At 46.7% G+C, this 13,793-nt stretch overlaps 1 protein-coding gene across 7 annotated transcripts in view; it reads right to left on the bottom strand.

The window, feature by feature from the left end:
• Nucleotides 1–8,281, bottom strand: part of STAU1 (staufen double-stranded RNA binding protein 1) — a 28,719-nt gene extending 20,438 nt beyond the window's left edge. For all 7 annotated transcript variants that reach the window (XM_021416814.1, XM_021416816.1, XM_021416815.1 and 4 more), the window contains exons 1-2: nt 8,159–8,281; nt 2,977–3,043 (exon numbers count right to left, since the gene is read on the bottom strand). The gene's annotated coding sequence lies outside the window, so the exon portion shown is untranslated. The remainder of the gene's footprint in view (nt 1–2,976; nt 3,044–8,158) is intronic.

Genomic DNA, 13,793 nt, shown 5'->3' with positions numbered 1-13,793 from the left:
ACATTCTTCACTTCCTTGCAGTCATCTGATTATAGGGAATGTGGAATTTCAACACCAAAAATACATACATTAAAATGGTTTTCCAGTCAACTATCATACAGTGCAGAGAAGAATCATATAATAAAGCTCCCCTAAATAAGCATCTCATCAAATCCATGTCTGGCTAGAAATCTGCAGAAGTCTTCTGTGTTAAATAGGATCTATCACTGGATATTTAAAATCTATAGCAATTTTGCAATTTTCTATTTTAAATTTGCACATAAAGACATTTCAGCTTTCACTGTCACACGGCAAATGAGTTTTGTTGTATATTGCATTCAATTTTTCCATTATTTTTGTGCTGAAGTCCACATCTTACATTTCTTTTTCTGAAAACTCACTTCGTAGGTTCATAAAGCAATTGTATAAACTGTAGATAGCAATTAAAAATGGTATAAAAGCATAACCCCTCATTCCAGAAACAGCTTAGTACAGGATACTTTAAATCACCATTCTGCTACGTGTCTCGGCCTCCTGGATGCAACAAAAACTGCTGCTACTGCAGAACACAAACTGAATTCTATCAGCATATCCCCAGAACAACACAGGCATTTTACAGCCACAGATGTCTACACACAGCAACTGTTTCGAGGATGTCAATATGTGCTTTAGAGCAAATTCCAACATTATTCTATGTAAAGAGAGAACACTTCACATTCAGTGGTTCAGCTTTAAAAATGTTAGTAACTTCTATAACTTATTCTTCCCTTCATCCTCTTTTACACTCATGATACTAGGGAAACCTTAACACTGATCCATCGTTTCTTTTATTCCAAGAAAGAAAGTCCCCAACAAGGATATTATTAGTTCACTTTCTATATTTACTGCAGAACACTGAAGAACCTCACACCAGGACAGTCCGGACTATTTTCTATCCAAATCCCACTCTATCAAGAGAAAGTCATCTACATCCAGTCCGAAAAAGCCTTTTTTATTTTGAACACCTCTAATGAGAATAACATTGAGGATAAACCATTCAGGCATTATCCACAAAATCTTTGGAGACTTAAGCTCACATCCTAGTGCTTAAACCAACAAAGTTTTGGAAACCGACCCAATTAAGAATAGGCTTCAGCTGTTCACATTCCACAACCAGACAAAAAAAAGGCACCGCAGGCACATCCATCGCTCACAACGTGCTGCTTCGCAGCGTGGGAACAATTGCCCAGCTTCTCTGACAGCCCGGCTGCTCGCTCGTGTTTAAACGTGGCTCTGAAGCACACCTCCCAGAACTCAGCACGCACCCTCCTCCAGCCTGACAAGTCAAGAATAGGAGGAGTTCAGCCTTCCTGCACCTCCTGGGAATCCAAAGACGTCCAGCAGAGTCAAGTACCACAAGTTTCAGCACAGCTTGCTTTAGATATCCGTAAGATGGCAATAGCCCCATCCACCCTTCTTTGCAAAATACTCTGCAATTACATGCGTAACCAGGATTTGATGACCAAAACTACTGTGCAAATATTTGGCCTCCGGAACTATTAATATAACAAGAATGAAAAAATGTGCTCAAAAGGACTGCCTGAGTGTTCCTTTCCATGGCTGTTCCTAAAGGTGGAGGAAGAAGCAGCAGTGCTGTCAAACAGAACGTCAATTTGAAGGAATCGATACGTTAATCTCTACTTGGAACAGAAATCTGAAACCCGCAGAACACCCCACGGCTCAGGGTTTATCCCCATGACATTCAAGTAGCTGGAGAGCTGGGCATGCCAGGCGTTTTCTACAGAAATTTATTACCAGGGAGATAGCTAAAATGCTAGGACAATAACACTCTTCCAATTGATGTATCATTTTAACCTGTCGCTATTAAGTACACTTAATGTTTGTTTCTACATCAGCTGGTACATCATCGTCACACTGCGATCCTCTGATTTCCCCGTCACTCGCTGATCTCACGTCTTATATTCTAATCAAAAAGTTTAATCTACATCCAGCAAGTTATCACCCATTCAGAACTATTCCAGAGTTGATGAGATGGAATTTAGGCACTGTTTCACAAATGCACCTTCACTAGTTGGCACTTAAAGCATCTGGTGAATTGTAAAGTTTCACGCTATAAATTTCTCACAATTTTAGACTCTACATAGTAATTTACAAGATCACATGCTACAAGTTGGCATATGCAAACATATATTGTTTTCTTTAGCTCCTACAAGCAACATCAAAGCACATTCTGACAAAGCAAATTAGGGCTTTGATTCTAATTTCTCAGTTACTCGTGTAGCTTATGAGACTGCTGTTGGTTTGTGTGAAATACTTCACTAGGATAAAAGAACGTCCTGCACCTCATTGAATGTTCAGTTACAGGGTTTTTGTGGATAACAAAAGAGTTTACAATGCATCTCAGCATAATATGCTCTCTACCCTATCACAGCTTTACAAACTCCTAACCATTCAAGTAAAAACAATTTATATACGCTGGCTCACTGGATGGAGAAACGGAGGTGCTGGCATCTCAGGTGATTTTTCCATGTAATCAGAGGTTAACTAACTACTTCAAACATTTCAAGACAAATATTACTCCAAATCACCTGACCCCTACGCAATACTTGTGACATTGCTAGAACTTACAAGCTAACAAGGACTGAAAGACAGACAGGTGAACGAACAAACGTTTTACACGTGCCATCTCAGTCAGCAGTTCATCACGTAACTTGCTCCTTTCCCACCTTTGCATACTTATTTTTTGTTAAATCAGACGTTAGTATTTTAAATTTTATTGAGATAGTGCTGTCTCAATGCTATCCTCATGATAATCCTCACATTTTCTCGAGGCTTTTTTCTTTTATCATAATTATCAAAGGGTTGCAGACAGAAGCCAGACAGTCATGCAACAGATGCTTCCTGGGGATAATCACATGTCACCACAACACGTGCTTTCTTTAATATAATGCAAGTAAAAGGTAAGAAACTGGAACATTTTAAGGAAGTTTCCTGTACCTTTAGGAGATCCAGACAGTGAAGATTTGGATTTAGTTGTGAATAGGGTATTTATGATGGAGAATCCCTAGAAGGAAAAAGAGAGAGTTAGCATTTTGCTACGTAACAGCCTCCAGTAACCATCCCACCACCACATTCAGTTTGCCTTATCCTTCTGGATGACAAGTTTGTATGCCCACTAAATTCTCACTGACAGCTCAACACAGCTATGTTTTCCCTTCAGAAATTCCAACCTGATCCAACAAGTCCTTGCTCTTCCTCCACACTGAAACGATCTTTCTCACACAGAGAGTGGAATCTGACTGGACTCTTTACAGGTCTATGAAGCACTTGATCTATTTTTCCCTCGTAAAGTTTCTGGTGCTGAAAAGTTAAGTTTCCTCCTAACAGCCCTAGAGATCAGCTACTGAAATTAGACCCACGCCTTAGTTCACAAAAACCAAAACCAAGGCACCAACCAGAGAAACATAGATAGCTGTTAACTGTGGGAACTGGATATGAATTTTACCTTTTGGCTACACTTTCAGTGACATCATGATTTCTCAGACATAAAAATCAACCTCGCTAGAAACATCCTAGAGTAATTTCTTTTCGGTACTAAATATGAAATCCATCATTTGCATGGACTGTTCTAAATGGAAATCAAAACGTTACTTTATTCCGCTTACAAATATAGCACAGAGTGTTTAATCCTTCTTTTCCATGACTAAAGCCAACTGCACGCAGATGTCCAGTAGCATTACTACCAGCAACACAACGTGTAAGGGCTCTCTAACCTAAGGTTAGAAGAGGAATTAGATGCACAAGGTCTTCAATTTACTTCAGTTGTTTTAAAACCCTACAATGAACCCCGGAGCTGTAACCAGTCATCAGGAGTCCCTGAGAACAGATGAGGATACAGATGCCTGAAAAAGGCAAACCTTGTGCCTATTTTTTAATTGAAGAGTGGAGGAAGGAGACAAGAGGATTACAGCTCTGTCAATTTAACTTCTTCTCCAGAAGTGTTCCTGGAAGAACTAATTTAATACAGGATCTGGAAAACAAGGCAATAGATAACATTCCCAGGCAGGATCAAAACCAAACTGTATAAAGACACTAAATTCTCTCCTGTTATCCCTGGTGGCCAAACCAGGCTCAAACCCCACAATCTTTGCAGGAATTAATGCCAAGCCCTGGGCAGGAACTACTGCTGATCCAAACAGAGCAGGAATACCATCGATGGGCTCCAGCACATCACAAAGAGGAGCTGCAACCAACAGAGCGGGACAGCACCACCTCACACAGCCAATGCTGACAGGCAGTTTCAGAAAAAGCAACCATCACCCTGAAGCAGAACAGCCTGAGATGTAGTCCTCAACTCCGAGTCAGCGTTACTGAGCCCTCAGTGGAGCACTGCATCCACGCTGCATGGGCACCACACCTCCAGACAAACATGGACCTGGTTAGCAAAAATAAAGCAAGGAAAGCAGGCAGCACTCTGAGCTTTAGAAAAGTATATCCTGGAAAGAATGTGGATGGGTTTGGACTCATGTACGCTGAAGAGGAGGGGTTGGCAGGCTGGGGCTGACAACAGCAGTCCACAAGTACAATACTGTTCTCGGAGTGGAAAGGAATAATCTTTCTCCATGCCTACAGTGACAGAACAAGATGTGGCAGGCTTAAAAGCGCATGGAGATAGAGCTTTCTGATAGTAAGGAGTGCTACGCACCACACCATCATGGATGATGGAGGTGTCTTGTTGGCAAACTTTAAGTAATTGATAAACGTGCACTTGGGATGAGGTCGCAGAGCTGCCACTGCAGACGGATGCAACGTGCTGCTGCTGCCCTGCGTCCCACGTTCCCAGGGCTGCACAGCCCAGCCCCTACCAGCACGAGTCCTTCCCCATCGCTTGAAGGGCTGCACCTGGAGCTCACACACCAGGTTTGGAAAAAGGGGATCTCACAGTGATCTGCCACAGACATGCTCCAAATGCTGACGGGCCAGCTGAAAACACAACAGAGACCAAGTTCTCAAAGAAATATATTTTATTCACTGTCAGCAGCAGAATATGGGAAGGTGTCCTGTTCTCTAGGACGTGCACATCGGGGGAGCCACACGTAACCACGTGCCATTAAGCTGCCTATCACAACCTGCAGGCAGATCTCATTAAACCCTTCTGTGCAGCCATTCACGAACTGCCAGCAGCAGAGGAGGGCTGTTTAGGTAAGAGAGCAGAGGGGAATGAGAAACAGAACAGATACCAGACAAAACCATCAGGACACAATTAACAGGTTGAGATCAGCAGCTAAAAATTGTGTCATAGACAATATCCAAGAAAAAGTTCTACCTACAGAAAGTAAGGTCCTAAACTAAAAAAATTCTTTCTGAAACGGGATGCTTCACGACACATGGCATCTTAACAGCTGTTGCCCCTTCAGTTGCATAGCAAGGGTAATTAATTTTCCTCATTAGTGACAAGTTGTTCACAAAGCAGGATGGTTCCCTGAAATGTACCCATTCGACAGGGACCAAAAAAAGCCCAAGCCCAGCCTAGCACACACCAACAGCCACTTACAGCATGCAGGCTGAGCACAGCAGCCACTGGTCCGGCCACGCTCCCCACTGTTGCTGCAGACTGAGGAAGGCTGCTGTGCACCCACCATGCTGGGCAACATACAGTTCAGAAAAGCTCCCTTCCTCCACCCTTTTCTAAAGGAACTTTAAATAACTCAGATATGACGGCTGAGCCTCCTCCTTTTGGTGCATACTTATTTGGGAGCACCAAGAACACATCTCCACAAACTCCGTCAGATTTACTGAGATGGTTCATTTCCTAACGTAGATCTGAAAAACGCACATCATCACTAGCTCTGTATATACAGCACACAATCCTAAAGCACTTGGCTTCTGCAACAGCATTAACAACAATACCTGACTATTTACAACCGAAAACTGTAAATAAAAACACTCTACCAATAAAGATAAACAATACTCCAAACTTTATGGACCTGAGGCTATTTACACAGCATGTAAAACACAGCTGAGCAGTGCCTTCTTCTTCAACAAATCTCTTTCTATAGCATCTGGGCAGGACAAGGTACATCTCAAAACCAGCACTCACTGAAGAAAAAGGTGCTGTTCTTTTTGAGTAACAGATAAGGGAAATCTTCAAGGAGAGAAAACACTATTAGACAAAACAGCTCAGGAGCAATGGTATGGGTCATTAATTAGAGAAAGTTGATGAAAAGCTAAAATTCAAAAGTAAAACCTGAAGGACTAGGGGGAGCTAACAGATGTGCACATAAAAACCAGACAGCTCCAAACATAACGCAAGAGAATAAACCAGAAAGCGACGAGGTGATCACAAAGAAAGATAAATGCTCAGGTGGCTCCTTCTAGCTGGTGGTGCTGTCAAGAGGTGCAGCACAGAGCTTCATATTTGGCTGTTGTTCCCAGAAGTACAAGTCAAAAAGCCACAGACACTCATTACAGCTCACACGGTAACCAACACGCAGATCTCCTCTATGGTTCCAGCCACATCTCCAAGAACTCTCCCACAGTAATGAATCCCCACGAGGACTCCAGACAACACAATTAAAAAAATTTTTTTTGAAAATTCATACGTCCACAGAAGAAAGTTGCTGCTTTTCAGTGAGATGTGGAATACAAAGAACGGTTTTCTGTTTTGCGCTGACTCTGTGGAGTTCCAGTTATCACACCCCAAACTAATTTCAACCTATGAATACTTCAATTTTGCCACCGAATGCCTCAGACCTGGCCCCACTGACAGTGACATAATGACTGGTGATAAACACGATGAAAACTTTCAAAGAAGGGAACTTGAAGTTCTAACAAAGCATTGTATCTGTCATATCTACTTAAGAGCAGTTTTGAAATGAAATTCTGCTCCAATATCAGAAAATGGAATGTGCAGAAAAAATTGAACCCATTTACTCCTAAAACTTCCATCAGGATGTGATGGTCACCCAGTTAAGTTATAACAGCTGCTATCTCCGGAGCAGTCTGAATACACAGATTTATTGCTTGATATCACGATGTCTTATCATGAGATGATAAACAGACAAACCGGGGAACGCTTCACTACATCACAGCCATAGTTGTACTGCTAAAATTCGTTTTGAAGAGATTTTTAAAGAATAATAATCTGTCAGCATGGTCAGAGCAACTGTGCAGTGAGGCTGCACGTTCTCAGTAGAATTTAACAACTTCTCTAAATATACTATCCTAAAGCAGGCAAGGGCCTTCTATGCAGGTATTTCATTTACTGCTGCTGATACACCTCGTTGCCTATCAATTCCCAGTGACGTTCTGCCCAGGTTTCCCTTGAATCTGTCAGAAAAAGGAGAGAAAATCCCCAACACACGGATCAACGAGAGACGGCTGTCACTGCTCCCAGCGACAGCAGCACCCGACGGAGAACCCATACGGACCAGAGCCGTGCAGCTCGGAGCAGAGAGCAGGAAGGATCTGACAGGAACTTGTTGCTGCCATAGCTCCTGAGGAACTCCGCGATGGGAGCAAGGAACCGGGGAGAGAGAGCACTGCCGCACGGCGGCTGCCGACCGAGGGGCAGCGAGGGGAGGGCACGGGGTCCACGGTCAGCAAAGCAGCGCTGCCCGCCGCCGCCTCGGGGTGCGCGCTGCGATCTGCACGGGGAGAAAATTGCGGGCTGCTGCGCCGTCCCTACACCCGCCAGAGGGGTCGGGCAGCTCCTGAAGAGCGCACCCTGAAAGCCGCAGCTGCCGTCCCCGCTCCGGGCAGCGGGCGCTCCGAGAGCCCGCAGCTCCCACAGCCCCGCTCCGAGGGCAGCCGCTACCGCTCCCACCGCGCTGAAGCGGGACCGGGGCGAGCCGAGGGCAGCCCCCGTTCCGTCCGCTGTCAGCTCCCGGCGGACGCTGCCGGGTCCCCCCCGAGGCGCGGGGCCGCTCGGGCGGCGTCAGGGGCGGGCAGGGGCCGGCGCCGCTCCCGGCAGGGACCCAGCGCGGCTCGGAGGGGCGGCCCCGCGGCGCGCCCCCGCCACCTGCCCGTTCACCCCCGCGGCGGGGCCGCCCCCGGCAGCTGGGCAGGGCCCGGAGCGGGGCGGGGGGAGCGGAGCCGGGCCCCTCCCCAGAACCTCGCTAGGCCCCGCCACCACCCCCCGCCCCGCTACCGGGGGGAGCCCGGGCCGCCTCCCCCTCACCTGGCTGCCTGGGCTGCGGCTCCCGGGCCGGCTGCGGGGGGCGGGCCAGCGGGCGGCTCAGTCCATGGGCCGGGTCCCGGGGGGGGGCCGGGGGGCGACCGCGGCGGCGGAGGGAGGCGGCGGGCACAGGGCAAACACTAAAGAGAATGAGCGGGGCCAGCTCCGGCCGGGGAGGAAGTGACGCCACAGCGCCGGGAGGCGGGGGAGGCGGGCAGCCAATCGGGAGCGCCCGAGGCCCCTCAGGAAACGCCCCGCTCCGCTCTTTCGGCCAATGGGCGCGCGGGCCGGCGAGAGCACCGCCCCCCTCGCGGCGACTACAAGTCCCGGCGTGCCTCGCGCCACAGCTGCAGGCCGGTCTTGGGTTGCGGGACTACAGCTCCCGGCCTGCTCCGCGCGCACCACGCTCTCTGTGCCCGGCTGGGGTGGAGGCGCCTGAGGGAAGCAGCGGGCCGGGCGCCGCCGCTCCCACCTTCCCCCGAGGCTCAGCGCTTTTCCTGCCCGCGCTGTTTCGAGGGCCGGGAGCACCATCCGCGGCGGAAAGCGGCCCCGGGGCCCGCCCCGCCCCACGGCCCGGCCCGTCCCGGCCGCTCCTCCCCGCTGCGAGCGGCCACGTCCGGGGCTCTCGCGGGGCCGTGGCGGGGGGTGGCGACCGAGGCCTTGTGAGCGCTGCGGGAGCTCAGCGGGGCCGTTGTGCTCTCTGGGCTCCAGTAGCGCAGGGCCGTGCGCTTAAAGCACCGTTTTCGGCGCACAAACGGTCCGAAGCGCAGCTCAGTACGCGCTCCGCGCGGCTGGGTGCCGGCCAAGCAGCGCTGCAGCACCACTGTAAGCCAGCAGCTAACAGCAGATGTCAGTCGAGGGAGCTGTGAACGGTTCTTTAAAGAAGCGTCCAAATCCAGAACCGAGGCGGGGTGGGGAAGCTGAGCCCGAGGGGAAACGCGGGGAGCGCGGCCCCTGAGGAGCGCGGCGCCTGCGCCGTTGGACAGCGGGCGGCTGCGGGGCACGGCCGAGCTCCGTGCGTCAACGTGGAGAGCGCTGGAAGGAGCGCGCGTGGATCTGCGCGGCTGCGGGGAACGGGCCCGGTCGGCCCCGGTCCTCGCTCACCTGTTGGCGGCCGTGCCCCGTTGCCTAAAGCCCCTCGAGGTAACGTGGGCGCTCAGTGACTCGCTGCTGCTGCCGAACTCCTGGCACCGCAACGTGGAGTGAGGTCACGTACGTCAGCTGAGGCAGAACCACGATATGAACGCTTCTTCTGCGTTAAGAAAGCAAAAACTCCAACTTGCCACTACTGAGGTCTGTCACTTCAGATTTGTCATGACGAAGAACGCTTTGAACCGCTGGTAACATCGCTCCAGATCACAGAGCTCTTCAAAGCAGAGCGAAAACCGCAGCGGCAGCGGCTGCAGCTGACTGACCTGAGGTGGTGGAAGTTCTCCTTCCTCGTCACGGCACCGATCGAATCCTCTACAGGATTCTGGTGCGTGCTGTCATTAGGTGTAGGTATTTTAAAGGCAACGCTTTCCTTGCCTGTCTGATTTCTTAAGCAACACAGCTGCCTTTCATAACAAATCCACACTGGCAAAATCACCGTGCTCAGCGGTCCCACTCATGCAAGGTCGCTCCTGTTTGTCAGGAAAAGATACTGTGAGAACTTGTTGCTTTAGAAATATTTTATCTTTCTTAATAGTTAAAAATACATTTTCAATTACAAGGTTGCATGTAAACCCCATGGCATCGTTAAATAGCAAGCCAGTAATTTCTGCCATCTTCAGGAAAATAAAAAAGTGGTGTTCAGCCCACAACGTTTACTAACCAAATACACGTAACTTAATTCTACAGTAAATGCAAAAGCCTTCATATTTAGTGGCGAGAATCACAACTACACCATTCCAGCAGAAACAAATTAGAAATAAAAACCATATCTAAAGCTCCATATCCATTTCTGCATTTAATACCGGGATGGATTCCAAACGGTGGACACCGTTGACAATACCATAAAGAAAATACATGATACACATAAAACAAATGGACAATGTAGCATTTAAAAGACATTCTCCAGTATACAAGCATATATATATACCCCATATCACGTTTAAACACCTATTTGTATGTTCTCGTGGTCTGTTGCATCATAATCTGTGCTGTTAGATCCTTTCATTATTCCAGCAACAGTTAAACTTCATAAGGAAGTGACATTTCAGCTGTTAAGTAATTGTTACCGTAAAGGCTTAATGTTGTCTGTAACAGAAACAGCTTTTGTGCAGATTTTTGTAGCAAGTTAGGTGAACACAGAGAAATACAAAACTATTTTATTTAACGTATTGAGTTTCACTGCAAGTTCAGTTTTATTTTTATTTTTTTCCCTGGAAAATGGTGGAGCTCTGGGTAAGTGTAAAATCTGCATGATTGGGACACAAAGCGCCTGCAGCCACGTCATGAAGTTGGATGCAATTTTAATCAAATGTGAGGCACACCTGGCACAGCGCCTTGAACACACAGCGCCTGCATCCTTCCCTTTGAAGAGTGTTTACCCCTCTAACGTGTGCCTGTGCATCACTATTACTTACTGAAAAATGCTACTGAAGACTTTTCCATTCTTAATGCAGCAGCTGGAACAAAACAGCACAGAGACGTATTTCCAGCTAACAACTTGCTAAATACCTGAAACTTTTATTTCTTCTGTGAAAGACACAATACTATCATTTCAGTAATTTCAGATGTTCACATAGAAATCTGATCTTTGTTATTAATATATTTTGTTACTTATTTCAAAATATCCCTTATTTCAGGCACAAAAAAGAGCATGAATTTCTCTTCACAGCTTTTGGAAATGAAAAGGAAGCTGAATACGCAAACTGGCTGTGCTAAATCCCTTTCATTCTGCTTTTCTGGCTCATTTGTAACAAAATATTTTTTTCACTTCCTATTAATTACTTTACAATAATAATGTATTTACTTCTAATCTCATCTTGAATACAGTACATTAAATCCAGTATAAGCTTTGACTTCATGTGAATTCAAAGATCATTATTCTGAGAAAAAACTTGTAGGCCTACAGTCACTTTGAACTATCTATCAACGGAAGCCACTGAGTGTGTCATGTACTGGCTGGTAGCTGCTGTTACAGGCAGGAACACCTCAGTATGGGGAGCGTTAGGTCATGGCCTGAACCAGCCAGTGAGCACCTGGAGAGTGGCCATAGCCAGCCCTGGGAGCACAGGTGGAAGCAACTCATCTGTGTGACCTGGGCAGACCCTGGGTGCACTGCTCCCTAACCTCATTTCAGGGCTGGCAGCCACCAGGGAAGCATCTCTACTCGGAAACTGCCTCGTCTGGAGTGTTTGGCAAGCCCTGATCCTCAGAATTGAGTGAGCAATTCCTTCTTTATTACCGGGTTGTGACCTCTGCCTTTCGTGGGTGATCCGAAACTGGTTTAAAGCAGTTGTATCTGCTGCTGCCTATCCTTGTAACCTCACATTTCCTCTAAGTTACATTAAAGGCAATAATGACTTCATTTAAATAAGTAAGGGTAGGAAGCTAAGGGAAAATAAAGCATTTTTTCTTTTTCTTCCTCTCAGCTTTTTTTACTTTTTTTGGCTGATGGATCAGCAAAACACATAATGATTTTTTTTTAGTAACTATTTTAAGATAGTAATCAGTGTTCGGCATTGGGAGCTTTGGGACACAAAAACCAACAAGCTACTTTGGAGCATGGTGTGTAGCTGTATCCCATGGGGCAGACAGCACTGGGTGTGGGGTGAACCACCTCCACCACTGACAGCAGGGTGCCCGAACCTCCATGCTGCTACAGCCTGACTTCATTACCCAAGCTGGTGCAGGTGTATATTTATGCTGTACTGCAGGAAACACGCCTTTTATTCTTCCAAAGTTTTGTCAAAATGTTCTCAAATGGATTTGCCAGCATCTCAGCTGCACTTCTGACTGCATGAGGCACGCAGTCTCAGACAAAGGGAAGATCGCTCGTCTTCTACAAGAGTGGGTGAACCTGGGGGAAAGGTGAAGAATGTAAACAGACAGATTGCTGGGAGCAGCTCCGAGCTGAAATCTCGCACAGTGCCTTCTGGTTATTCTGTTCTTGTGAAATACTGCTCTGACAGCTTGAATCTGGCCTATCCTTGACAGTATTACAGGAAGGCTGTGCTCACTGAAAAGTCACGGAGCAAGTACAGAAGTACACTGAACAATCAAAGAAGTACAGCTTGATGGAAGGTACCACCAAGTAAGCTGCTGGGAGCCTAAAGAAAATGGCGTTTTCTGAAAGCAGAAGTCAGCTGCAAGAAAGAATGTGCTCTGGCCTCATCAGATAATTCTTAGAATGAAACTTCTGGCTCGCTGGGAGGATGACTCTTCCCTTAGCACATGTTTAAATGAAGAAAATAAGAAGTAAAACTTTGTTCTTGTAGGTGCTGCTGCCATTGCAGGAATGCTGCTATCATAGTGGTCCATTCAGAACCCATGAAAAAAGAATATGTATGTAGAAGCTGAGAACTGTACGTCAGCAGGATCCAAATAAGGACAGCAGATTTGTTCTGTGGTGTCAAAGGATGCTAAAACAGATGTCCTTTTACCAACTTCGTATTCAAAAAGGAGCAAGTAATCCTTTTTCCCTTGAATACATATGAACTTCTACCAGTATCAGTTACAAGGGAGAACTGGCTACACAGTTCCATGCAGGAGTTGTCTGAAATCGAAGTAGATGCTCACAGGTCCTCAGAAGATCCACTGCCAGCAGGTGTTCCAGTCTGAACTTTCTGAAGGAACTGGTATTTGTTTGACTGTGTAATAAAGAATACACTGACGGGTGGCTGAGAGAAATTCATCAGTCTTCTGAAAACCGTTGTCGCCTTGCTTGTCAGTTTCCATTAAAATCAACAGATAAATCTGTGTGGAACATTGTGTTGCCTCCTAAATCTTGAGAATAGGAGATGTCAGAAGCAGCAATAAGCTTTCCACCTGAATAAAGGTGAGGGCACTGCTATTAACTTTTGCTTGGACACTGAAGAAGAGATGCACCTTCGTGCCTGCACTACACTTGAAAATGCCATTTCCCTGAAAGTGTTGTAAATGATCACTCATATGCCTTGTGGAATCTGTAGAATACATCAGGACTAAACAACGTATCGTTAACAGTGCCATGGCCACAAAGTCTGAATCAACTCTGATTCTTGTAAAGGACAGTTATGCCACCAGTATTTGTTGATCTGAAGTCGCTTAGGCACTTAATCACACCAGATGTCTGTCCAGCAACAAAAAGCCACACCTTGCAGGAAGCACAGTATGGTGAACATGAAGGTAAGCTGCTATTCAAAAGAGCTAGTTTCCTTGGCTGCCTCTCAGAAAAGTTCTGGCTTTCTGCAGTACATCTTGACCAGTTCCCTTTCTTACCAGTAAAGTAAGACAAATCTGTTCACTCTATATACTCAGCAGTGTGTCCCTCAAAGAAATCACACTTCAACTGCACAACGAGGATGATCTAACACAATCAACCCCTTAATATTGCACTGCACTGAAGAACCCCATTCCAGCACACATACATAGGCTCTCTACTTGACTAGATGTCAAGGTGGCATGTCAAATTACGGTTACATAACAACCAGTACCAGTTTAATTTTGACTC

Source organism: Numida meleagris, chromosome 19 (genome assembly GCF_002078875.1).
Source record: "Numida meleagris isolate 19003 breed g44 Domestic line chromosome 19, NumMel1.0, whole genome shotgun sequence".
Lineage (NCBI taxonomy): Eukaryota > Metazoa > Chordata > Aves > Galliformes > Numididae > Numida > Numida meleagris.
The sequence above is the reverse complement of the archived record's forward strand: the minus strand, read 5'-3'. Positions and strand labels throughout refer to the sequence as shown.